At 45.1% G+C, this 26928-nt stretch overlaps 1 protein-coding gene across 13 annotated transcripts in view; it reads right to left on the bottom strand.

The window, feature by feature from the left end:
• The window catches only part of DCAF1 (DDB1 and CUL4 associated factor 1), a 73547-nt gene extending 71632 nt beyond the window's left edge, over positions 1-1915 (bottom strand). For 7 of the 13 annotated variants that reach the window (XR_003900691.1, XR_003900693.1, XR_003900694.1 and 4 more), the window contains exon 1: positions 1691-1894. The gene's annotated coding sequence lies outside the window, so the exon portion shown is untranslated. Of the gene's footprint in view, positions 1-1690 lie in introns of all 13 variants that reach the window. The other 6 variants (XR_003900695.1, XR_003900696.1, XM_029916019.1 and 3 more) reach the window with 3 other exon arrangements.
• Positions 1916-26928: the final 25013 nt, after the last annotated feature.

Genomic DNA, 26928 nt, shown 5'->3' on the forward strand with positions numbered 1-26928 from the left:
ACCAGGTATTATCTATTACTTTTGTGAATGTAACAGATTTGCTGAGGGATAATGGTAAGAAAAAGATTCTTCAGTACAGGTTATTAACCTAGCTCTGCCATTTGGCCACTATTTTGTAAACTTTTGTAAATTTTTAAATCATAAAATCTGCCCTCCCCAAATACCCAATACTTAATGGCCTATCTCACAGAAACCATACCAAAGCTTAAAATAAAGGCCAAAATCATGAAACAAATGTCTCAAAGCATTCTTCCTTATTTTTTTTTAAGTTTGGAGATTCAAGTAAAATTCACCCAATAATAAGGATAACATATAAGATGACATATAACAATTTTCTATTAGCGTCCATAATTACAAAAATAACATAAGGAAATTGATAATAAACCCAACTTCATCCACTCCAAACTATCTTGTGGTTCATTCTACCAGTTTCATCCTCTATTAAATTTAACTGTACAATAGGAAAACACTGGGCTCAGCAACTACTCAAAAGAGATTTTGAGCATAAAAGTACGTCCTTTATATTCTGTATCTATAATCTTAACATCCAAAAATATATCACCACTCAAAAATAGATAATACTGCTATACACAAAAATCTTGAGAGCATCAAGAAAAAAAACGAAATCAATTTCTAAAGAGTCTTAATATACAAGCTTATTATAAACTTTAAAAGGTAAACTTCAGTACACTGGAAAAAGAAAATTACAGGACATTGCCAATGAACGCTTCACTCTGTACATTAACAAAGTGTTTAGAACAGGAAGATGATGCTAATAAATAAAACGTGTATACTAATTAAAAGGCTTCACTGAAAAAACCGAGTAAAGAAAAACTGAGACCAATGTAACATGGACAAAGACGATTCATTTGTAACTCAAAAAGAACCATTACACACACTCCAAAATTATTCTTCAACAAATTCGAAACTCAAGAGCTAGCACTACAGTAAGAGGAAGTGAGACGGAAACCGTCTTAGGAAGAGAAGAGTTAAGCAAATGCCTGTCACCCCAGTTGAAAACGACTATTCCCGGAAACTGGCTCCTGGGAAGCTTGGCAGGCACTCCGAAGTTTGGTTCCACGCTGTAGGACCCACACACCTCTCCCTCCACCCCTCCCCTCCATCATAGGAGTGGGAGGAGTGCCCGGAAAGCTCCGCCCCCCCCACGCCCGGTCAGAGAGCCGGGCGGGTGCAAAGGGAGGTGGCACGAGGCCGAGGGAGGGGAGAGCCCGCCCAGGTGACTGGAGCTGGAGGCGGAGACACAGTCAGGGAAGGGGGCCGCCGTACGGCAGGGAAGATGGAGCCCCCCAGCCCGTACGGAACGGAAAATAGGAAAACTGAGAGGAAAAAAGGTTGACGAGGGAAAGGGGAGGCACCCCTCCTCCCGATAGAGGCAAGCACACCCCTGCCCCCCACTCCGGGCGGAAGAGTTACTCTCGGGAAGCTTCTTTTGCGGACTGGGAGAAGAATGTGGAGGCCCCGCCCCCGAGCCAAGAATCTAGAGGAGGAAAAGTCCTGTCAGGCCCGGGACCCAGCCTTCCCGGCGGCCCGGCCCGCCCCCTCCCCGCCGGCGGCCCAGGCAGGTGCCGCCCCTCCCCCAGCCCGGCGCCCACTCTCCCTCCCGCCTGACCACGCGCCCTGTCTCCTCTCGGCCCTCCCAGAGATCTGTCTCCCTCCTTTCCCCACTCACCTTCCCGGGCGGCTCCGCCGCTCCCCCCTGACCCCGCCAGCGGCCACAGTTTCACACACACCGCCTCAGGTCCCGCACTCACTCTCCCTCACTCTCACACAGCGCGACCACAGCTCCAGAGCGGCCCACATATTATGCGTCACTCGCGCGCTACGTGCCGCGCGCGCGCGCGCGCGCGCGCGCGTCCTGACTTGGCGCGAGGTTCGGTGGCAGGGGGCGGGAGGAAAACGCCAGCGCGAAGGACAAAAAAAAAAAAAAAAAAATCAAAGTGCCCCGCGGCCGCCTGGGAAATGAAGTTCCTCTTCTAGGGGCGGGGCCCAGCAGTCTTGATTGACGCTTGAGTACTTCCTCCCCCGCGCGTTGACTTCTGGGATTTATAGTTTTCCCGCCTGGATGCGAACTACTGTGTACTCATTGGCTGCCTCGAAAGGCGGAAGCACAAAGTGGGGAACCAGTTCACTCAAGCCATTGCTACAACCGCTTGACACCTTCTCAGTAACCTTACTCTATGACTCGAGTGAGATTCTGTTTTATTCTCTCATTTGCCCCAATATACCTAGAGCAGACCATTATCTAGGAAAATATTTACTACAAGCGTATCAGAAAGCAAGGCACTCATGAAACAGAAGACACTGGATTTTCTTTGTCTTTCTGTTCAAGACCTAACCTGTAGGATCAGTAGTTATCCTAGGTCTCATATGAGGGAGAGAAAAGGAAAAAATTAAGAGGCCATAGATTAAGGCAGGGCCATCTAATTTAATTCCTTTATTTTGCAGCTGGGAAAAGTAAGGCCCATAGAGAGTGAAATGACTTAACTAGCATCCCACACCCAATTAGCAGTGGAACCAGAACGATTCTTGACTCTGACTCAAGTATCCCTTTTTAGAGACATGAAAAATAGATGTGATTCCACAGCTGAGCAAAATCCTCCCTGATAAGATCCTGCCCAGTCTTTCTCTCTCCAGGAGTACTGAACAAGTTTTTGTGCATTTCTATAGAGTCCTCACAGCCAACACTTTTACAAGGGAGATCATGGAACCCAGCAAACCTTCCTGCTGCTGTGCTCAAGTGCCATAACTAGTAAGAAGCTAGCCAGAGCCTGGATACTGGCTCTCTTGATTCCATTCCCCTTTTTCAAGAAAAGACACCTCCCTCCTCATTTAACTGTGTAACTTGGAGCAGCTGCCCAGACACAAAATTCTAGACTGTGGGTGGCAGCGCCACAGACTTGTCACCTCTCTGAAATCCTTTTACTTGTAATGACAACACAACTCACTTCTCTGTACTTTTGGAACTTTGCCTATGTTAGTAATGGCCACTACCATTTCCTTTGACTTTACAGCAGGCTCAGCTCTAAGCCAATTGTTTAACCCACACTTTTTCATATAACCTACTCCACAGGGTAGATATGGTTAACCATCTATACAGATGAGAAATCTGAGCCCAGAGAGGTGGCCCAAGGAATGGGACCCAGGTTTGCAGGCCCAGAGGCTGCACTCACAACTTTCCTATACCCATCCTCCAGCACTCCTTCAGTTGACTTTCTTGCTGTGCCTCCCTGAGGCATGAACCCAAAGTGCATAAGGTTGGTGCATTTAAACCTTAGATACCCTCCCTCTGTCCATGGTCTAGGTAACACAGCTGTGATTTCCTCACTGGCTGGGGACCTGCAAGAACCCTTGTGGGAACCCAGGGTCCCACTCACCAGCTCCTGATGCAACCTCAGTCTGCCACCAGATGGCAGTGCTCCTCTTCAGAAGCTCAGGCTGGGGCCCTGGGTCAATGATGGGATTGAAGAGCCTCACAGAGGGACTTTGGGAAAGCCAGGACCCAGGAGGCTGGGGAAGCAGAGCAGGAGCTATACATGGCCTGCAGAGCGGTTCCCTCTAACACCTTTGCTCCATAATGCCTCCCTTCCCCTGCCAACACACACACACACACACACACACACACACACACACACACAGCCACTCAATTGATGGCACTCCCAAACTCCCACTCTGGTTTTCCAGGCTGCAGACACATTCCAAGCATATTCACTGATACATTTCACAGCCCAGGAACATGTGCCATCTGCACAAGCATCCACACCTATGCATTGGCACCAGACCTCACAGACAAAGTTTTGACATCTAAGTACATGCAGCACAAATCCACAGATAGTCCAGGCCCACACACCTGGCTTGGTCCAGCATATTGCCCCTGAAAGAGATTCCTTGGCCTCTTTGGAAGAACAGCTATGGACTGTCTTCCCCTGCTCTGCCTGTGCTGAACCCCTCCCTATGGTGTGCCTCAGAAAGCAGCAGCCACCATCCAAAAGTCATGCTTACAGGGCTGACTGGTGGCAGATAAAGGGCCAGAGCAGCCCATCCTTGGCCCCAACATCAAGGGCTACAGACTTGTGTATGTTCTACCTGCCCTCACCCCTTAGCATGCCCATGTACTGAAGTAGGAAAATCAATAGCACCAAATCCTCTGGGCCTCAGGATTCTCCCCTCTCTACTACCCCTTCTTTCCAGTCACCTACTGCCAGTCTCGCCAGAGCTGGGTGTTCTCACCAGCCCATCCCCACACTGGTGCCACTGCAGTTCCTGGTCCTCCTCCTACAACTCCTTGGGGCCAGGAGATGAGGCTACCTATCCCACATCCACCCCTGCTCCACTGTTGGATGGACAAGACTGCTACTGCAAGTGTCCAAGTGTTACAGGAGCCACCATGGAGAAGCTTAGGGTCTATAGGCTCTGAGGGCCCCTGTCTGGACAAAGAGGGAATTCTAGTCATTGATTTGATGCCCTCCTCCTGCCTGGAGACCTTGGCAGCCCTCTAGGAAAATGGAACACTACACTCATTGCCCAAGAGGTATACAAAACAATCACTCCTATATGACCACATCCATATCCACCACTCTTGTTTTGCAGAGGGGAAAAATGAGACTCCACAAAGACAAATTTGAGCCCCACTTTGTCCAGTGCCACAGTAGCTGTGGTCTCCAGAAGTCAGTCCCTGCTGCTATCCACAGATACAACTTCATAGAGGAGCCTGAGGCTCAAGTGAGAATGAAGCAGTGACCACCAGCCCCACCCCAGCTCCCACCTACCAGGGTCTCAACAAGACTGAGGAGTCTCCAAAAGAGCCCCATGCAATCTTTAGGACATACTTGTATATTTTTCAATATTGTTCATCTGAAATTAAAAGTGAACTGGTCATCCTGGGGTGCATGGGTGGCTCAACGGGTAAAGCATTCAACTCTTGATTTTGGCTCATATCATGATCTCATGGTTCATGGGACTGAGCCCTGCGTCAGGCTCTGCACTGAGAGCATGGAGCCTGCTTGGAATTCTATCTCTCCCTCTCTCTATGCCCGTCTCACAAGCATTCTCTCACTCTCTCTTATCGAAATAAATATTTTTAAAAAGTGAACTGGTCATCTTACATTTTATCTGGCAACCCCACCTCAGAACCACTGCTCAGTCCTGGACCCCAAGGACTCCCTGCGTGTGGTCCCCAGAGCCTCTCTTAAATCTTCTGCAAATAGTTAGAAGCAAATCAGAACAACTGTCTCCCAAAGGGTATCATTAGACAGGAGAAGCAGTCAAGGCTCCTTTAGCCACAACCTGATGATGTGAGTGATATTAGGCTCAAATTCTTCTCATCCACCCTTCTCTCTTTAACCCTACTGCTTGTAATCAAGAATTAGAAAATAGTTTTTCCTCTTTACTGGGAAGAATTTGCAGAAGGAGATGGGTCAGCAGTTGAGTCCTGCTTGGGAAGAAAATAGACCTACATCCTAATACTGGTGTTCCCATTTACCAGCTGTGGAACCCTTTCCTAGTCACTTCACCTCAGGAGCTTCAGTTTCCTTGGCTGGAAAGCAGAACTAACATCTTCTTTCTAGCATTGAGGATTAAATGTGATAATGCATGTGAAATGCTCACCTTGAGGCCTATCACATAGTAAGTGCTAGAGAAGTGGTAACTTCCTATTTTGATTATTCTTGGTCTACTGCTGTCCCTGTTGAAGTTCTTCAGCTGGTTTCTCTTTGCTCCCAGGACTGCCTGCTGGCAGAGCTCAGGTTTTCCTCATTTCTATGAGAAATGAACTCCTCACCAGAAAAAATCCTAGGGCATATTTTCAGAAGGGCTGGGAAGTAGCTGAGGAACCACCCTGGGGGGATTACCTGTTCACTCTCTGTCCCAGCCCAGAACTGAAAATTGCATGGGTCAGAGGATGGTTTAAGAAAATCTGCTTTGAGGCCTCCCCATGCCTTTAAGAGCTACCATTAATCAAAGGTGAAAGCAGTCAAAACCAAGGAGCCCCTTCAATGTGAAGCCAGACATGTCACCTTCCCAAACCAGCCTATCCACCCTGCCTCCCTGCTGGGATGAAGCCTGCATCTAGAACCCTTGCCCAGAGCACACTTGCTTCTTTCTGTGGGTCCTCTGGCAGGATGGTGATGGCACAATCAAAGTAGAGGGCAGAGGGAGTGGCCAGAGAAGATATACCCCGGCCTACCCTCACAGTGGGCCTACCCAGCACAAACAAGGGCTGCAGCACGAAGAGGGCCAATCTCTGGCTTCCAGGTACCTGCAAGACCTGTCGGATGACACAGCCTAGCTGCAGTTAGCATCCCTGCTAACTCCCGGGGCCTGCCCTTTCCAGAGGCTATGCTCCAGGTAAGAGGTTGGGGAACAGGTGGATGGAAGGTAAAGAGAGAGCACTCCCAGCCTCTTTTGCCTCAGGTTCCTGGAATCATAAATTCTTCCAGGAGAAACAACAGTGGAATCACAACTGGAGAGAAATCAGAACTGGAGAGAAAAGACCTTGGGCTTTTGGCAATACCCATTTGTGGCCACAAAACCTTTCTATGGAATTCAGGGATCACAGTCCTGACCTATTAAAGGTACTCTGGAGACCGCAGGGGCAGACCCTGATGAAGACTCAGGTTACACAAAACTTCTATCAGTCCTTTTACTTTGAAAAGCTTAGAGAAGATTGGCTTTGTGTAATGGAAGGAGGCTGGTCTGACTCCCCATTCAGAGGCCAGAGACCCACCATCACCACTACCACTTGAAGTAACCGCTACCTTCTGCCCCTCCCTGAACCTCACTGCAATGGGCTTGAACCTCTGAGACATATTGCCAGTGTAGCCAGGAATATCCAGTTAGGCCTGGGAGTTGAAGTCATTAAGGAAAGGTGTTTCTAAGTGTCGAAAATGTCCTGGCCTCTTACCATGAGGCAGTTCCTCTTCATTCCCTCAGAGGTGGAGGTGTCTCTCCATGAAAAGTCACATGATGTTTCTGGGGGGAGCCCCTCTGCCAAGCTCCCGCTTCATCTGGTCCAAACTTGTCACAAGATGGCCTTTTGTGAAGTCACAAAGCTGGCTGCCTCCCTACAGGACCAGGGACCAGGACAACCAGGGATTAGTAGGAATGACTTGGGGGCTTCAGAAGCGGAGGGATGCGTGGGGTCTGGAGGGGCTCAGGTTGTAAAGCATGAGGGGGTCAGTCAGAGACCTGGGGATGAGGACAGTTTCTCAGATCTTGGTCCTTGCAGGGAGGTGAGAAGAGCAGGACCCTGGGTCTCTGGTCTGTGGTTTTTGGCCATTGTCCTGTCCCAGAGGAAGAAGTGAATAGAGGGCCCCACCCCAATTGAATACATATAAAAGTTGTGATCACTGATGTTCTGGATGTTTCATGACAAAGAGAGGTTAAGACCTCTGAACTGGGACTTGGTCTTCCTTTCAGTGCAATCTATCAACTGTCATTCATTTGTGGTTGAATATTCCACCTGTTTTCTGGGCAAGCACGTGCTCTCAAATTCTGCTGCATTGATACAGTCCTGTTGGCCTTGCGATGCCCTCACCCGCTGGACTGCTCAGAGGAAGAAAAAGGTTAGGAGAAGAAATGGGAATACCCAGAACCGCTCTCTCAAGAGTATAAAGATTTCCACCACCAGAGAAGTCAACCCAGGAAAGAAAACAGAAGGGAGAAGAAAGTTTTACTACATAGAGTATGGAAAGTCAGCCACTGTTGTGGAAGGCCACAGTTTGTATGTGAGGGTTAAGGAGAACCACTTGATTGAAGCCTCGTTTTAAAAAAATTAGTGTTTACTTATTTTTGAGCAAGAGAAAGAGAGCACAAGGAGGGAAGAGGCAGAGAGAGAGAGGGAGACACAGACTCCAGGCTCCAAGATGTTAGCACAGAACACAGAGTGGGGCTCAAACCCATGAACCTTGAGATCATGACCTGAGTCTAGGTCAGATGCTTAACTGACTGAGCCACCTAGGCTGAGCCATCCTGAAGCCTTCTTTTTAAAACAAATCAACAGGGGCACCTGGATGGCTCAGTCGGTTGAGCCTCAACTTTTGGCTCAGATAATGAGCCAAACTCACAGCTTGTGAGTTTGAGTCCCCCATCAGGCTCTGGGCTGACAGAGCCTCAAGCCTCCTTCAGATTCTGTGTCTCACTCTCCGTCTCAAAAAAAAAAAAAATCTATTTAAGATATTTTCTGTGAGGGGCACCTGGGTGGCTCAGTTGGTTAAGTGTCCCACTTTGGCTCATGTCATGATCTCACAGCTTGTGAGTTCAAGCCCCACATAGGGCTCTGTGCTAACAGCTCAGAGTCTGGAGCCTGCTTCAGATTCTGTATCTCCCTCTTTCTCTGCCCCTCCCCTGCTCATGCTCTGTCTCTCTCTCAAAAATAAAGATTTTAAAAAATATATTTTCTGTGAAGTTAAGGATTCCTGAGTTTCAGCTCTATGCCTAGCCTTGTATCCTGTGTCACTTGGGCTGAGGAGGATGCAGCACAGGATGGAGTTGACATGTCCTGCCCTCAAGGGCCCACAGTCTAGGAGCTGAGTGACTTTGCCCTGCTGTCTTCCTTAAAAAGAAAGCTAATGGCCCAAGAAGTGGTGGAGCAGCTTGCAATCCTGCCTGGGAGGCACCCTACATTTACCTGAGGGTAAGAACAGACTAGAATTTTGAGGGCTTTTGACATTAAAGTTGCCAAGACAGCTTCAAACTGCCTCTCAAGGGCTGAAATTCTGGGTCCTGGGGTCATTCATTCTGTTACGAGTAGGCCCTCTCCCATGCGGCTCCTCTCTTGGCCATTTTTGCTGCAACATTGAAGCCATGCCTCCACAGAGGGCCTTCTGCTGTCTACTCTATGGAGCCTGCAAATACGCTGTGGGGTCAGGCCTGGCATAAAGGGTAAAAGTCTAGAGGGTGACCCTGGGTAAGTTTCCTCATCAGAACTTTACTAGAGCTATGGTTTTCAAATTTTGTTAGTATTATTTAGTGTAGAATCCTTTTCTTCCAGTGAAATCTTGTACACCTATTCATTAAGTAGAAAAAAGAAGCCATGTTGTGAGTTGGAGAACACTGGGTGACAGAGTTCCTACCAATTCTGAGGAACTCCCTAGGATTCTAAGGAACTCAATTTGAAAACCATCTGTCATGTGGCTTCCAGGCCCTTCCAGGCTTGGCCTGCCATGAATCTGTGACTTCAAAGCCCAGGTTTTACAAAGAAAGAGAGCAGGCCAAGGAATACCACATAGAGTGGACAACTCAGAGTGCTGTCCTAAGTATCTTCCTCCATTATCACTTCTAGTTCCGGGTCCTGCTTCAGCTTAATTACAACTGCCAATACATCTCCAACCCACCTCTCACCTGACCCTCTACTCCTAACTTTGATTCTCTTTTGTGGGTTCAGAAATCAGCACCCAGGACTCCGTGGACTGAAACCCACACAGGTGTCCTAAATCAGGAACACATCAGGCACCTTTCTATACCTGAGTTCAATAGGCAGGAGACTGGAGATTCTCGTTCTCCAGGTAGCATTCAGATTTGCCTCTCTTCTGAGATTCTTGTAGCCTCCAGAATTGTCCTTGTCCTTTTTAGAAAGTTTTTTGTGGGGGTTTTGTTTTGTTTTTAGAGACAGACTGCACACGTGCATGTGAGTGGGGGAAAGGCAGTAGGGGAGGGAGGGGAAAGACTCTCAAGCAGGCTCCAAGCTCAGTGCAGAGCCCAAAGAGGGGCTCCATCTCACAACCCTGAGGTCATGAGTTGAGCCAAAATCAAGAGTCAGACACTCAACTGACTGAGCCACCCAGGTGCTGCCTATGTTTGTCCTTTTTTGAATGCAGGACATATTGATTTCATAAGGCTGCAAGCCTTACCTAGGAGCCAGAAGACATGCAGGGCAGCCAGGGTGGAGAGCAAACCCTGCCCTCCCCATTTCTTTTACCCAAAGATGCAGAGCAGAGGGGACTGAAACAAGGTGGACTCCCCACCCCCAAACCTGGTAGGACTGGATTCCAGGGGCTTTTGTTTCTTTAAAGCGCTTTTTTAAAAAATGTTTATTTAATTTTCAAGAGACAAAGTGTGAACAGGGGAGGGGCAGAGAGAGGGAGACACAGAATTTGAAGCAGGTTCCAGGCTCTGAGCTGTCAGCACAGAGCCTGACAGGGAGCTTGAACTCACAGACTGGAGATCATGACCGGGCTGAAGGCAGTCACTTAACTGACAGAGCCACCCAGGCACCCCAGGGGGCTTTTGTTTCAAAGCATCCATAAAAAGCATCATGGCCTTGGGTACTCTAAGGAGGACAACAGATTCAAAAGGGCAGGGTAATTGTGCTGTGGACCCCATTACAGAGAAAGATAGTTACATTGTAGCAGAGAAGAAAGGCTATTGCCTTTGCTCTGACTAGTAGTAAGGAAAAGCAAAGAACAGACTTTCCTTAGGGCCAGGCATGGTGAAGCAAAAACAAGGCTCTTCAGTAAGCTGACATGCTAGTACAAGGTTCGCAGCCCTAGCTACACATTCGAATCACTTGTAGAGATTTGATGATCTCCCAGTGCCAGGAGCCTATTCCAGATCAATTAAATCAGTATCTCTACAGATGGGTCACAGACATTATTGTTTCCCAAAACTCCACAGGTGATTCATTCACGGTCAAAGCCAAGAACTACTGGTCTGGGGTGAGAGGCTGGCATGAAGCAGGATGTGAATGTGATGCTCTTCACCCAGAGGTGAAGCCTAGAGACTTGAAATCCTGGGGGCCTAGGGAGCTGGGCCCTGCTGTTACTGGGAAGCCATGGGATCCCTTGTTACTCTCCTACCTACATACCCACCCACCTGAGACACACACACCAGAGCACCTATTCCAGTGAAGGCTTAGTGGTCCAGCCCCAGCGAAGGAGAGCATGGAGCAGTGAAGGAGATCACAGGAAGAACACCAGAGCTTGGGCTGCTAAGCACCAGCAGCCCAGACTCCCTCTGTCAGAGGCAAGGCCCTAGCAGTCAGCTGTCCAGTTCTCTGGTTTTTCACATGAAGACCTCAAAGTCCAGAGGGAAGAAATTTTCCCAGGATACACAACTAGCCAGAACTCAATAACCCTCTGCCATAGGAGCTTCACATCATGGCAGCCTTCCTGTGTTGGGCTTTAGCTCTCCTCATCCAGTAAAAGTCCAAAAATGATCGCTGGGGCTTCTATAGAAGTAAGCAGGGATTTTATGATCACCTTTAGAATGTCTTATTGGAGATGCTTGGCTGACCTTGAGGTAGAGGGTATATTCAGCTAATCAGGCCCGTTGGCTCCAATGGGCTATTTGTCCTCAGTCTCTTTTGATAGTCCTGATCCTAAAAAGAAGGGTCATCACCTCAGTGCTAAGGGTGAAACTCCTCGAGCCTGAGGACTACAGAACAAGGATCCACTCCGCCTCTGGGCCTAGGCCCCAGGTTAGAAAGGAAGAGTGGGCAGGGCAGGTTGCTTTGCCATATAAGTTTTTTTTTTTTTTGTACATTAGCCTGGAAGCCACTGAACATGTACTGCTTTGGTAAAAATAAATCATATTGAAAAGTAAAACTATACGTGTCACCATACATTTGTCCAAACCCATAGAATGTGCAAACACCAAAAGTAGTAGCAAACTGCAGACTTTGGGAGATGATGATGAGTCAGTATAGGTTCATTGATTGTGACAAATGTACCACTCTGGTGGAGAATGTTGATAGTTGAGGAGACTGGGGTGAGGGAGGGGGTGGGGAGGTCTGTGGGGGCTGCGTACTTCTGCTCAATTTTGCTATGAATTTAAAACTGCTCTAAAACTAGTAAGTAGAGGGGCACCTGGGTGGCTCAGTAGGTTGAGTGTCTGACTTTGGCTCAGGTCATGATCTCACAGACTGTGGGTTTGAGCCTGCATTGGGCTTTGTGCTGACCACTCAAAGCCTGGAGCCTGCTTTGGGTTCTGTGTCTCCCTCTCTCTCTGCCCCTCCCCTGCTTGCATTCTGTCTCTCTCTCAAAAATAAACATGAAAAATTGTTTTAATTGAAATAAAAATAGTAAATAGATAGAAGTAAAACTGATATATACAAAGAATAATAGTACCCTTCCTATGGTGTTTGCAAAGATTATATGAGCTAATGGACATTAAGGACTTAGCCTGACTCAATATGAGTTAGCTTTTGTGTTTTATTCTAAAGCCATCTCTGTCCCGTGGTTTCCTCTCAACTGTCACTCATGGGAGGGAAATGGTGAGAACAGATCTTTCCCATCCTTTATTTCAGGATGCTGAGGCACCAGAGGCTTTGTACCAGCTCAGTCACATGGTTTAACTGGTGATGCTACAGGCAGGCTTCTGGTGGAAGTTACTGACCTTTGTGCAGCTAGAGTTCTGCACTAAGTCCAGGCAGACACAGAGCATCTCCTTTGAGCAAGGTCCCATGCTCAGCCCCTCAAAGTGTTCTTCCAACAGTCCTATGAGGAGGCATTGATCCATTTTAACAGATGAGTAAGCTGTGGCTCAGAGGAATTAACTAACTTGTCCAAGCCTGCTCAGATATAAGGACAAAGTCCAGATCTCCTGCTCTCTTCTCCACCAGGAAAGGAGGGACGGGAGGTGAGCATTTGGCCAGTACCCTAGAGACTGCTTGGCCTGTGGTACTTATGCTCTTCTCCAGCTTTTTGAAGATGCCACCTTGGAGGACAACATCTTCCCAGAGACACTTGAGCAGGTCTGTTAGGATACCTGCCCTGAGGAAGGATGAGGAAGCATCCCAACCCTGCTCATTTGGGGTCTGGAGTTGGAGATGCTGGAGTAGAGGGCCTGATTCCCCATCCTCCCTCTCACAGCCTACCTAGCTGCCTTTTTAGGCAGCTAAGGCCTCCCTGTGTGAATTTTCTTGCCTACTTCCTTCTCCAGGTAAGAGAGAGATGATGAAGATGAGTTAACCTGAAGGCCCAGACCTTCAATGCGGTAGCTGGGCATAATCTGGGAAGGCTTCCTACAAGTGGTAAGTGTCAGGGGCAGGCTTCAAAAAGTGTAAATAATTAAAGAGAACCATGGGACAAACTCAAACTGTGATTTCCCTTGCCTTCTTAGAACTACAGGTGCATCTTCCTCCTGATACTTACTCATTTGCTCATTCTTTCATTCATTCATGAAGCACCATGTGCTAGGTAGGAAACAGGGTCCTGCTTCATGTTCACAGGCCTCTAGGTTGATAGCCACACAAATAGCCATGAAATGTGACAAGGGTTGTAATGAACATGTTCTGGGACCCCACAGGCTGCTAAAGAACATCAGAGCAGTCAAGACAGTTAACATGTAGATCCTTAAGAATCAGCTCTGTATTTCCTAAACCCCAGATGTACTTACATAGGAAACAAATGTGCTTTTTTTAATGTTTTTTTTTAATTTATTTTTGAGAGACAGAGAGAGACAGCACGAGCAGGGGAGGGTCAGAGAGAAAGGGAGACACAGAATCCGAAGCAGGATCCAGGCTCTGAGCTAGCTGTCAGCACAGAGCCTGACGCGGGGCTCAAACCCACAAACTGTGAGATCATGACCCAAGCTGAAGCTAGATGCCTAACCAACTGAGCTATACAGGCACCCCAACAAATGCTTTTTATAAAAACAAAAAGTTTACTTTGCTTTCACACAATATTGAGTGTTCCATTGTGTTTGTAGCCCCACAACTAATTATGGAAACATTTCTCTGGATCCCAGTAGTTCTTAACTGTTTTTTTTTCCTGTTGTTTTTTCTTTTATCATGATAAAATACATATAACATAAATTTTTCCCTTTTAACCTTTTTAAGTGTACAGTTCAGTGGTATTGAATATATTCATAATGTACAACCATGGCCACTATCTACCATCTTCATCATAGCTTTTATTTTTTTTAATTGAAACTCTCCATCCATTAACATTAACTCCCCATTCTCTGTTCCCCCCAGCCCCTGGCAACCACCAATCTACCTTCTGTTCTATGAATTTGACTGCTTTAGATACCTCATATAAGTGGAATCCTACAGTACTTGTCTTTCAAATGACTGATCTCAAGTTTCCTCCATGTTCTAGCATGTGGCAGGATTTCCTCCCTTTTAGAGGCTAAATAATGTTCCATGGTATGTATATATCACCTTTGGTTCATCCATTTATGCATCAATGGACACTTGGGTTCCTTCCACATTGTAGCTATTGTGAATAATGCTGATATGAAGCATGCATGTATAGATAATCTCTTTCAGACACTGTTTCCAATTCTTTGGGGGTACATACTCAGAAGTGGGATTGCTAGATTATAAGGTAAATCTAGTTTTAATTTTTTGAAGAGCCACTGTACTGTTTCCAAAGTTGCTATACAATTTTACATTCCCACCAACAGTGCAGAAAGATTCCAAATTCTCCAATTCCTCATCAACACCAGTCTTTCCGTTTCTTTCTTTTTTTTAAGTTTATTTATTTTTGAGAGGGAGGAGGGGCAGAGAGAGAGAGAGAGAGAGAGAGAGAGAGAGAGAGAATCCGAAGCAGCTCTGGGCTCTAAGCTCTGAGCTGTCAGCACAGATTCTGACAAGGGGCTCAAACCCATCAACCACGAGATCATGACCTGAGCCATAGTTGGACACTTAACTGACTGAGCCACCTACGTGCCCTTATTTCTGTTTATTTCATTGCTAATGTATAGAAATGTAATGTATTTTTGTGTGTTGACTTGTTTCCTGCTACTTTGCTGAATTCATTTATTGGTTGTAGCAAAGGTTTTTGGTTTGTTTGTTTGTAATCTTTAGGGTTTTCTACATATGAGATCCTATTATCTTCAAATAGGGATTATTTTACTTCTTACATTCCAATTCAGATGTCTTTAATTTCTTTTCCTTGTCTAATTGCTCTGGCTAAAATTCCAGTACTTGATTGAATAGAAGTGCCAAAAGCAGACATTGTTACCTTGTTCCTGATGTTGGAGGAAGAGCTTTCAGATTTTCACCATTGTGATTTTTGCTTGTTTTTTTTTTTTTTTTTTTTTTTTTTTTGTGGGTTTTTTTTTTTTTTTTTTTTTTTTTTTTTTTTTTTTTTTTTTTTTTGCTGTGGGTTTTTTTTTGTTGTTGTTGTTAACTTTTATTTTTTTTATTTTTTTTCCATAATATTTTATTGTCAAATTGTTTTCCATATAACACCCAGTGCTCTTCCCCTTAAGTGCCCTCCACCATCACCACCACCTCTTTTCCCCCTCCCCCTTCCCCTCCAACTCTCAGTTCATTTTCAGCATTCAATAGTCTCTCAATGCTGTGGGTTTTTTATATATGACTTTTTTCATGTTGATGTAGTTTCCTTCTGTTACTAGGTGGGGTTTTTTTAGTGATTTTATCATGGAAAGGTGCTGAATTTTGTCAAGTGTTTTTTCTGTATCAATTGAAATTATGTGCTTCCCCCTCTTCAATTTGTTAGTGTTGTATATTGCCCTGATTAATTTTAGTATGATGAACTATTCTTGCATTCCAGGAATAAATCTAAATTGGCTGTGGTGTATATTCCTTTTAGTATGCTGCTGAATTTAGTTTGCTAATATTCTGTTGAGGAATTTTGCATCAATGTTTATAAGGGATAATTGTATGCAGTTTTCATATAGTGTCTTTATCTGACTTTGATATTGGTAGTGTTGGCCTTGTAGGATAAGTTAGCAAGTGTTCCTTCCTTTTCATTTATTTGGAAAAGTATGGGAAGGATTGGTATTAGTTCTTTAAATGTTGCATAGAAGAGTGCCTGGGTGGCTCAGTTGGTTAAGGTGTCCGACTTCTGCTGAGGTCATAATGTCACAGTTTGTGAGTTTGAGCCCTGTGTCAGGCTCTCTGCTGTCAGAACAGAGCCCTCTCTGGATCTTCTATCCCCTTCTCTCTGACCCTCCCCCACCTCTCAAAGATAAATAACCTTTTTTAATGTTGCATAGAATTCACCAGTGAAGCTATTAGGTTCAGGGCTTTTATTTGTTGGGAGACTTTAGATTATTGATTCAATCTCTTTACTAGTTGTAGGTCTACTCAAAATTTCTATTTCTTTATGATTTAGTCTTGGTGGGTTGTGTGTTTCCAGAAATTTGTCCATTTCACCCAGCTTACTATGTTCATAGTAATCTCTTACAATCTTTTTTATTTCTGTAGGGTCATTAGTAATGTCCCCACTTCTAATTTTTTTTTTTTATTTTACCAATCTGAATTAGATTTAGTAACTTCTTTTATTCTTGGTCAGTCTAACTAAAGATTTTTCAACTTTATTCATCTTTTATTTTTAAGTTTGTTTATTTTGAGAGAGAAAGACAGCAGGTGGGGGAGGGGCAGAGAGAGGGAAAGAGAGACAGTCCCAAGTAGAGTCCACACTGTCAGTGCATAGCCTGATACAGGGCTCAAACCAATGAATTGTGAGATCATAACCTGAGCCACAGGCGGACTCTTAACCAACTGAGGCACCCCTCTTGATCTTTTCACAGAACCAACTTTTGGTTTCATGAATTTTATTTTCCTGTTTTCAATTTCATCTATCTTATAGGTCTTCACCCTGCTATGAATCCTCTTCCCAGAAAACTGTCCTTACATCTCCAAGTCTACATACATACTGAGAGTATTCACTGATCCTGAAACCCAGCGATCTCCACTGACTGATTAAACTGTAAGGAAAGTAAGACAAGGGAAAAGGAAGGGAGCTGACACTGATGACTCATCAGGTGCCAAATCAGTGAGAGCCTCTATAACTTCATTGTGGTAGTTTGGGTTGGGTCCTTAGCATCTGCGTTTCTAACAAGCCCTCAAGTGAGGCCAGAGCTGTTGATTCTGGTCCCTGCTTTCTGCAGTGAGGCTCTAAGCAGCCATACCCTCTCAAGCTCTGCTTCTCTGCCTCTCAGGCAAGTTTCCCTCTCCACAAAATCATCCTGAGGCAAGCAGGTGTCACACTGACTCCTCTCTTCCCTTAACCCCTCTTTCAGTTATGAAGACCAAACCAGGCCATTTCCTAAGCAGTGCTGACTCCATCTGTGCATTTGTGCTCTCCTTCACCCTCAGTTTAGGCCAGCAACATTGGCTGAGATCATCACAGAGTTCTCACTACCCCTGGTATGATCCCCTAACCTTCACTGTTAGTGTAATTTGTTTTTTTAAGATTATTATTTTGAAAGACACAGAGCATATAAAAGAGGGAGAGGCAGATAGAGAGAGGAAGAGAATCCCAAGCACGCTCCATGCTGACAGTGCAGAGCTGGATGAAGGGACTGAACTCACAGACTGTGAAATCATGACTCGAGCCAAAACCAAGAGTCAAACATTTAACTGACCGGCATACCCATGAGCACTGCAGTTAAATTTTTTTTAAGTTTATTTATTTATTTTTGAGAGAGGTAGAGGGGTAGAGAGGGAGGGAGACAGAGGATCTGAAGTGGTCTTTGTGCTGACAGCACTGATGCAGGCCTTAAACCTGTGAACTGTGAGATCATGACCCAAGTTGAAGTCGGAAGCTTAATTGACTAAGCCACCCAAAGTGCCCTCTAAATTGCAGTTGTTTTAGACTTTTAATGTGCCTTACAAGGGCATATGTGACCCTAGTCGTGGTCACAACTCTAGTCTTATTTCTTCCCATCTTATTCACACAGTTCCTACCTCTTGGCCTTTGCATATTCTGTTCCCCCTACTCAGAATCCTCTTCCCTGATTTTCTCCAACTCTCACTCCTTCTCCTGACCTGGTTGGCCTGTCCATTCCCTTCCTTTTAGCTCAGCTAGCTTGGGAGCCTGCCTGGCCACTCCTGCCTCAGTTGAGGCCATTGTGATGGTGGCTAAAACCCTTTAAGCAAAACAAGGTACTGAAGAGAATGGGGTACTTTCTGGACTCTTCTGGCAGGAGCCCATACCCCTCTTTCCCTCCCTCTTCTGAGACTCCCAGCCCAATGCCCTCTGACTGGTTGTCAGAGCTCTCTGTATCTCGGAAACTTGAAATTCTTGGGATATAATATCCAATTGCGCCATTTGTAATTAGGTATTCTTCCTGGGCCAATCAGCTACTGCTGGAGAACTGAGACATTCAGCATAAGCATAGCCTCCAGGTCTCATTCCTGAGTGTGTGGGAAGTTTTGGAAAGGGGAGTGTGGGCTGAGTAGTCTCCAAGATGTCTCCTGAAATTCTTAGGGTATTTAACCTGTGCTTCCATCTTGTAGTGGTATAACTGCCTGCTCCTGGTCTGCCTCCCAGTGGACATAAGCTCTTAGGACAGAGGCCAAGTTGTATAACTCTGTCTTCAGGGCTAAAACAGAATGTGTCCGATAAATATTTGTAGAATGAAGTGCCAAGGAAGCCCAGAGAAAGGACTGGCCTTTGTGTTCATGGAGACAACCCAGAAGAGATGACATTTGGGCCAGGCATTAAAGGAGAGTGAGTTTATGGAGCACCTGCATGGCTTAGGCAGTTAAGTGTTGACTCTTGATGTTGGCTCAGATCATGATCTCACGGTTTGTGAGTTTGAGCCCCATATCTGGCTCTGAATTGATGGTGCGGAGACTGCTTAGGATTCTGTCTCTCCTTCTCTCTTCCCTCCCCTGCTTGTACTCTCTCGCTCTCTCTCTCTCTCTCTCTCTCTCTCTCTCTCGCTCTCTCTCAAAATAAAGAAATAAACTTAAAAAATTAATTAAAAAAAAAGCAGTGTGAGTTTACTAACTGGGAGTAGAGGTTTAGGTTTAGCAAGAGGGAATGGTGGCCCTGTCTCCTGAATTGGTCCAACCACACATTACTGGGCACCCAAGAATTAACAACACATGGGGTGATTGCTGTGGGACCAGGATAAGGCTTGGAAAGGGGTGAAAAGCAACCAAAGGGGAGATTAGATTCCTAGACCAAATACTACCTCCCCTGTACCCCACGATAGCTTGTTCTCATGGGGTTTAGGGCTGTATAATAATTATGTTTGTGTGCTTGTATCCCCCAGGAGTCTCAGGGGCTGTGGCTTTTCATGTTTATGTAACAAATCCCCAGGGTTTTTTGGTGAAACTGAATACCCTGATGGCAACATGAGGACTATGGACACCCCTAATATCCTCTTCAATATTCTGTTCAATACATGCTCATGAGAGAGAGAGGGAGAGAATCTTAAGCAGGCTCCACACTTAGCACTGAGCCTGATGTGGGGCTTGATCTCATGGCCCTGGGATTATGACCTGAGCCGATATTAAGATTTGGGCACTTAGCTGACTGAGCCACCCAGGCATCCCTGCTTATGTTTTCTTTTTAGAGTTTTATAGTTTTAAGTTTTACATTAAGGTATTTGATCCATTTTGAGGTAATTGTTGTATATGGTATAAGGTAAAGTTTCAATTTCCTTCTTTTACACGTAGATATCCAGTTTTCCCAGCACCATTTGTTGAAAAGACTATCCTTTCCCCCACTTAATAGTTTGGACATCCTCATAGAAAATCATGTGTCCATATACATGAGGGTTTATTTCTATGTTCTATGCTATGCCATTGCTCCATATGCCTGTCTTTATGCCAGCACCACACTGTTTTGATTACTGTAGCTTTATAGTGAGTTTTCAAATCATGATCATTGTCAGCTTTGTTCTTCTTTTTCAAGATTGATTTTGGGCATTTGGAGTGCCTTGCAACTCCGTATGATTTAGGATGGATTGTTCTAGTCTGCAAAAAAAAAAAAAAATTAAAAACATGTTGCAATTTGATGACGATTGCTTCAAATGTGTAGATTGCTTTGGGTAGCATTGAATCCAACAATTTTAAGTCTTCCAGTCCATAAACACAGACTGTCTCTCCATTTCTTTGTATTTTATTTAATTTCTTTTACCAATGTTTTATAGTTTTCAGAGTACAAGTCTTTTGTCTCCAGTTAAGTTTACTCCTAAGTGTTTTATTCTTTTTGATGCTAATGTAAATGGGATGGTTTTCTTAATTTCCTTTTCAGATTGTTCAGTGTTTGTGTATAGAAATGCAGCTGATCTTTGTATGTTTGTTTTGTACCCTGCAACTTTGTTGAATGTTTATTAGTCATTTTTTGAGCAGCGTGGAATGTTTAGAATTTTCTACCTATAAGATCATGTCATCTGTGAACAGGTAATTTTACTTCTTTTTCTAATTTGGAGGCCTCTTATTTCTTTTTCTTGCCTAATTGCTCTGGATAGGACCACCAGTACTATGTTTGATAGAAGTGGTGAGCAGGCTGGGGCGCCTGGGTGGCTAAGTCAGTTAAGCCTCCGACTTTGGCTCAGGTCAGATCTCACGTTCCTGGGTTTGAGCCCCGCGTCAGGCTCTGTGCTGACAGCTAGCTCAGAGCCTGGAGCCTGCTTCTGGTTCTGTGTCTCCTCTCTCTACCCCTCCGTCTCTCATGCTCTGTCTCTCTCTGTATCAAAAATAAATAAAACATTAAAAAAAATAGAAGTGGTGAGAGTGGGCATGCTTATCTTAGAAGAGAAAAGTTTCAGTTTTTCACTTTTTCACCACTGACTATGATGTTAACTATGGGCTTTTCATAAAAACTTTTATTATGTAGAAGTGAGTTCCTTCTATTCCTAGTTTGTTGAGTTTTTTTTTTTTACCCACAAAAGGGCCAATTTAGATGCTTTTCATCTTTTTCTTCCCTAATTGCTCTGACTAGAACTTCTAGTACAGTGTTAAATGGCAGTGGTAAAAAAAAAAATAGACATCCTGGTCTTGTTCCTGCTCTGGAGGAGAAAGCTTTCAAAGCTTTCAGTACTTCTCCATTGAGTATGATATTAGCTATGTATTTTTTATAAATGTCCTTTATCATATTAAGGAAGTTCCCATCCTTCTTAGTTTTCTGAATGTCTGTATCATGAAAGCAAACCCTGCCTCTGGGAGTATCCACATGTAGTAAGGACAGGTAAATCATGGCTCTGGAGCCCATGGCCCCTCACATTACCCACCCAGCCATAACACAGGGTAAGTTAAATAGAACCTCAGCCACCAAATCTAGAATAAGAATCTGGAATCCCAGTTTATCAAGCCAAACCCTGAAGTCCAGCGAGGATGACTTCTATTTTTTTTTAGGTTTTAAAAAACCTATTTATTTATTTTGAAAGAGAAGGGAGCATGAGTGAGAGAAGGGAAGTGAGACAGGAGGAGAGAGAATTCCAAGCAGTCTCTGCACTGTCATTGCACAACCTGACACAGGGCTCTAGCCTATGAAAGAATGCTAAGAAACAACATGAAAACATAAGAAAGTATAAAGTTCATTGATAAAGTTAAGTATACAGTCAAATTCAGAGCACTCTAATATTGTAATGGTGGTGCATAAATCATTTCAAATAATTTTTTAATGTTTATTTATTTTTGAGAGAGAAAGAGAGAGAATGAGTGGGGGAGGAGCAGAGAGAGAGGGAGACACAGAATCCAAAGCAGGCTCCAGGCTCTGAGCTGTCAGCACAGAGTCTGATGCAGGGCTTGAACTCACAAACTGTGAGATCATGACCTGAACCGAAGTCAAGTGCTTAACTGACTGAGCCACCCAAGTGCTCCACACACTTTTTTTTTTTTTAAGCGAGAGGGCTCATAAGCAGGTGAGAGAGAACCTTAACCAAGCTCCACACTCAGCATGGAGCCAGTGCAGGTTTCAATCCCACAATCCTGGAATCATAACCTGAACAGAAATCAAGAGTGGGATGCTTAACCTACTGAGCCACCGAGGCACCCTTAAGGCTTTTAAAAAAATTTTTAATTAAGAAAATTTTTTAAATGTTTTTTTATTTTTGAGAGAGACAGAGTGCGAGCAGGGGAAGGGCAGAGAGAGGCAGAGACACAGAATCTGAAACAGGCCCCAGGCTCTGAGTTATCAGTACAGATCCTGATGTGGGGCTGGAACCCATGAACCATGAGATCATGATCTGAGCTGAAATCAGATGCTTAACCAACCGAGCCACCTAGGTGCACTTAAGTTTTTATTTTATTCACCTGGTCCTCATCACAAGAACACTCCTTAATTCCCATCACCTATTTCACCCATTCCCCCATCATCTCGTACCCATCGGTTTGTTCTCTAGAATTAAGAGGCAGGATAACTTGATGCACCTGGGTGGCTCATTTGCTTTAGCATCCAACTTCAGCTCAGGTCATGATGTGGACTCATGGTTTGTGAGTTTGAGGCCTATATCAGGCTCCGCACTGACAGTGCAGAGCCTGTCTGGGATTCTCTCTCTCCCTCTCTCTCTGCTCCTCCCCCACCCGTGCTTTTTCTCTCTCTCTTAAAATAAATAAACTTAAAAAAAAAGAAGTAGGAGAACTTATTTCTTGTCCTTTCATATCCCTGATTTCCCCCATGCTGTTTTGCTGTCCAAAGCCTTATCCTTAAAGGCCCTTGGTCAGCAAATCTTCTTCCATTACACGTTACCTGGTGCAAGGGAGTTCTTTCCTCTCTCTTTATTTTCCCATGGCCCATGATTTGGAGAAATGGCCTTGTTCTGTAGGGTGTCACAATTCATATAATCTCTACCAGGTATGCCAGAAGGTCCAAGGGATCCTCCACCCCTTCCCTTTCATCTCCAGTGCCTCACAATCCTACTTCAAGAATAGTCCCAATACATATTTATATATAGTAAGCATCTTCTCTGTATCTCTTTTAAGGCTTGGGGATATTGGTAAGATTGACAGGATCCCTTGTCCATGGACCTCACAATCTAATTAGGAGAGAGAGATGATAAACTGATGAATAAAAATGTCAGGTAGTATTAAATTTTCTGCAGATAGAGAAAATAGGGTGGTTTAATGGTCACTGGGGAGCCACTTAGATTGAGTAGGTAGTCATGGAGGACTTCTCAGAGTAAGCTAATGAAGTTGATGGAACTAAATGGAATTATTCTCTGTAGGACTTTTTATTTATTTTTTTTATTTTTTGTATTTTATTATTATTTATTTTTTGAGAGACAGAGAGTGACAGTGCGAGCAGGGGAGGATCAGAGAGAGAGGGAGACACAGAATCCGCAGCAGGCTCCAGGCTCTGAGCTAGCTGTCAGCACAGAGCCCAATGTGGGGCTCGAACCCATGAACCATGAGATCATGACCTGAGCTGAACCTGGACTCTTTAACTGACTGAGTCACCCAGACACTCCTCTGTAGGACTTTGTAAAAAGGAACCATTTCCATGACAACTGTCTATGGACTTAACAAATGTGCATAGTCATCTATCAAGTACTGTATGTACATCAAGTGTAGTAGTCTGTGCTGCTTTCCTAAGACAGTTGATCAACAGCATCTTTCACACCCTTTTCAGCCAGGGCCAGCCCTAAAAGTGATCCCTCAACACCATGCAATTTGGGAACAGAGTTACAGGCCACCTCTCTACTCTCTAGGACAGTCATCTGAGGTTCTCACCACACCCCATGCTGCCCCTGAGCTCTGGTCCTTCTGCCTAGAATTCTCCTTCCCTGAGGTTTCACATGCTTCTCTCTAGAATTTTTCACTTGCTCACCTCTATAGGGTCTTATTCAATGCTTCCCAACTCCTGATGGCCTCTTAGTCTCTGTTTTATGTTCTTTTCAGCACCATTAGAATTTGAAATCGTTTTGTAGTATTTGTCTCTCCTGTTTAGAAGGTAAGATGCTTCAGGGCAGAGATGTGTTTTCTCTTATCAGCACTGTGTTCCCTGGGGGCCAGATGAGTACATGAAATACATTTTGGGGACAATAAATGTTTGCTGAATGACCATCTACATGGAACAAGATTGTATTGGATAACATGCTACAGATGAGAATCTTCCGAGCTCAACTGTAAACATAGTTCTTCCTTCACTTCAGTGTGTGGTTATGAGAGTGGGCTCTGGATCTAGATGTCCTATACTCAAATCCCTACCCTTTTCTTACTTCTCAAGTAATATCTCCAAGTAGTACTTTTTCCAACTTTGAAGGGGTGCTAATTGTATATACCTCACAATGTCAATGTAAGGATTAAATGAGTTACTACCTAAAATGCTTATAGTCATACTTGGCATGTCTTGTTACTATTTCCTGGTATCCAGTGCAGTGCCTGGTCCCCAGTAAGTAATTGCCAAACATAAATGGAATTTTATGGTACAGCAATTTTGCCAGGCTTTCATTAGACACTGGGGTGGATTTCTTTAAAAACTTCCTAGAGGGGCACCTGGCTGGCTCCATTGATATAACATGCAACTCTGATCTCAGAGTCTTGAGTTCATGCCCCACATTAGGTGTGGAGCCTACTTTTAAAATATTGTAAATATATTTAAATACTTTTAAAATATTGTAAAATATTCCCTCTAGTATAAGGGAAGTGGGGTGTAAGCAAAAAGTTCAAAAAATATCCCAAGAATAGGATGGCTGTTGGAGAGACAAAATTATCTGCCACTTTGGAACCTGGTTCAGAGAGATCATGGCATCTAGGATCTTTGGCATCCAGAAGTGGGGATGGGCTCAAGTTTGCCTGATTGAGGAAGCATCGAGCTGGCTTCTATGGAATGAGGAGGTGGTGAAATAGGGTAAAACTAGACGGCGTTTTTTCCAGATGTGAGTTCATAGTGATGGAGAAGGCCTAGTTCTAGTTTCTGATTGACTAGCAAGTTGCTGATAAGTTTTGTCTAATCCTAGTAGGAAGAGCTCAGATTTTTAAATTTCACTTGAAAGTAGGACCATCAATAGGGAGGTATGCATGTAACTCACTCTAGAAATTCCCCCAAATAGAACCCATTTTCCTACAGGTTGATTGGGCATAACATGATCCCCTAAGGTGGTTGTGAGGGCATGACATCATCCAAGTAGTCAGGAAGCTTTGGAAGGCAAGGAAACAGCAATGTCACAGAAGGGCAATAGCATCTTGGGAGGAGGGAATGGAAGGGGCTTCTATTACCAGAGGAGCCAGCCCTGGTCCTTGTTGCTCCCACCTCAGTGACAAAGGAGGAAGGTAAGTGTGGGTGTCTTTGATGGTTGTGTATTTGGTCTTATAGTGGGGAGATAAACAGTAAGATTCCTTTTTCTTTTTAAAAAAATTTTAATGTTTTATTTATTTTTGATACAGAGAGACAGAGCATGAGATGGGGAGGGGCAGAAAGAGAGACACACAGAATCAGAAGCAGGCTCCAGGCTCTGAGCTGCCAGCACAGTGCAGGGCTCGAACCCATGAATGTGAGATCGTGACCTGAGCCGAAGTCAGAGGCTCAACCGACTGAACCACCCAGGCTCCCTCTTTCTTCTCCCAGTGGCCATCTTTAAGATTCTTGTCTAAACCTGCTTCAGCCCTTGAGACCAAATTTGTTTTATGTGCCACATATCAAGAGTCCAAGGTAAAAGGCCAACTGGGGAAAATGCAAGGCTTGGAGCAGAGAGGCATCAGAGTGCAGATCTGACCTCAGGATGCTGAAAGAAGTGAATCAGCTTTTGAGGGATCCTTTGTCCTTTAAGAGCCTAGGATGAAGTCCTCTTACTTGAGGGAGCTCTGAGCCTGCAAATGTTTTGAGTATGCTTTCTAACCCATGAGGCTGCTGTTTCCAGATGGCCATCAAAATGCCTTTAGATAGGCAGAGCCCTTTCCTTACTCCCAGGAGATAATCTAGAAGCAAATATATGTGTGACACAGGGACAAAACTTCATTCAGGTGGAAATGACTGATATCAGAGCCTTTTTGGAAAGTCTCTTCAGACAAGGGACAAGGATAAATTTTCCTGAGAGTCAGTAGCCACAGAACTGAGAGTGGGAAATTTGAGAATATGTGAAAGCTGTAATACTTTTTGGAGCACTTCTGAAAATCTAAATTCCCATCCATAGTTTGGAGCACACACTTGTATTTTTATAACCTAATCTGTTCCAAAAATAACTGTCTGATATCCAGAAGTGTGAAGGCCCAGAAGAAAAGGGATGTGTGGAAGAGTAAGGATTTTTTTTTTATCCTTTTGATTTTATGAGGAAACAAAACAAACCTTCCAAAAAAAAAAAAAGACCTGCTTTTAGAATTTTTTCAGCATCTTGCCAGTGTACACTTACCGGGAAATGGAGGAGGAGGAGGAGGAGGAGGAGGAGGAGGAGGAGGAGGAAGAGGGGGAGGAGGAGGAGGAGGAGGATGATCTGGGGCTGTAGTGGAGAGAGCTGACACAATACACTCTTCTCATTAACTGGCGCCCACATGGCAGCAATTCTCAATTCGAGAGAGGAGAATCTGCATCCTTATCCTTCCAAACGCCCCCCCTTCTCCGCGTGTCAGTGATTTAAAAAGCCCTTTCTTGTTCCTGCTGCTCTTTCAGGGAATTCTGAAGATAGCTTCAGTCAACAGGAAACGGGACGGGAGGTGGAGGTGAAGGTGGGGGGGGGGGGAACTGAGTTACATGGTACACATCAATTTCAAGGGTCCTTGAGGGCTTTGCACAACCTCTCTATGAGGCGATAGTTAATAGCAGCGATCATCATTGGCAGCATCGCCAATGACCGTACCTCAATGTTGAGCCCCGTATCTCCGTGCCAGGCACTTGCATCATCTCATTCAATCCTGACAAGCCTCACCCAAGTGAGGAATGAGGAGGAACCGAGGCTCAATTGAAGCACTGGTGGCTGGTGGGGTGCAAACCCATTCTGTCCCACCGACCCTGGAACAGTTCCCAGGTGGATTCAGGGCTGGGATTTTTGTGCCGAATTCACTCCTGAAACGGTCGTCTGTAGCACAGATGGCTCTATCTAGGGACGAATTACCGTGCATCCGGCACTGGGGAAGAACGGCCTCCGGGAGGCTCTCAACGGAACTTTCCTGTCGGCGGCGCGTGTTCCCGTCCGGGCGGCCGGGCGCGCGGTCCAGGAGGGGGACGCTTTCTGGCGCGGACCGCGAGCGGAGCCTGCGAGCGCCGCCGCCGGAGAAGACCGACTCTCGGCTCGAGCCAGCCCGCGGCGCCGGGGCCTGGCCGGCCGCTTCCCGCCTCAGCCAACACCCCCGCCCCCGCCGCCGCAGACGCCGCCGAGGCAGGAGCA

Source organism: Suricata suricatta, chromosome 12, assembly GCF_006229205.1.
Source record: "Suricata suricatta isolate VVHF042 chromosome 12, meerkat_22Aug2017_6uvM2_HiC, whole genome shotgun sequence".
Taxonomy (NCBI): Eukaryota; Metazoa; Chordata; class Mammalia; order Carnivora; family Herpestidae; genus Suricata; species Suricata suricatta.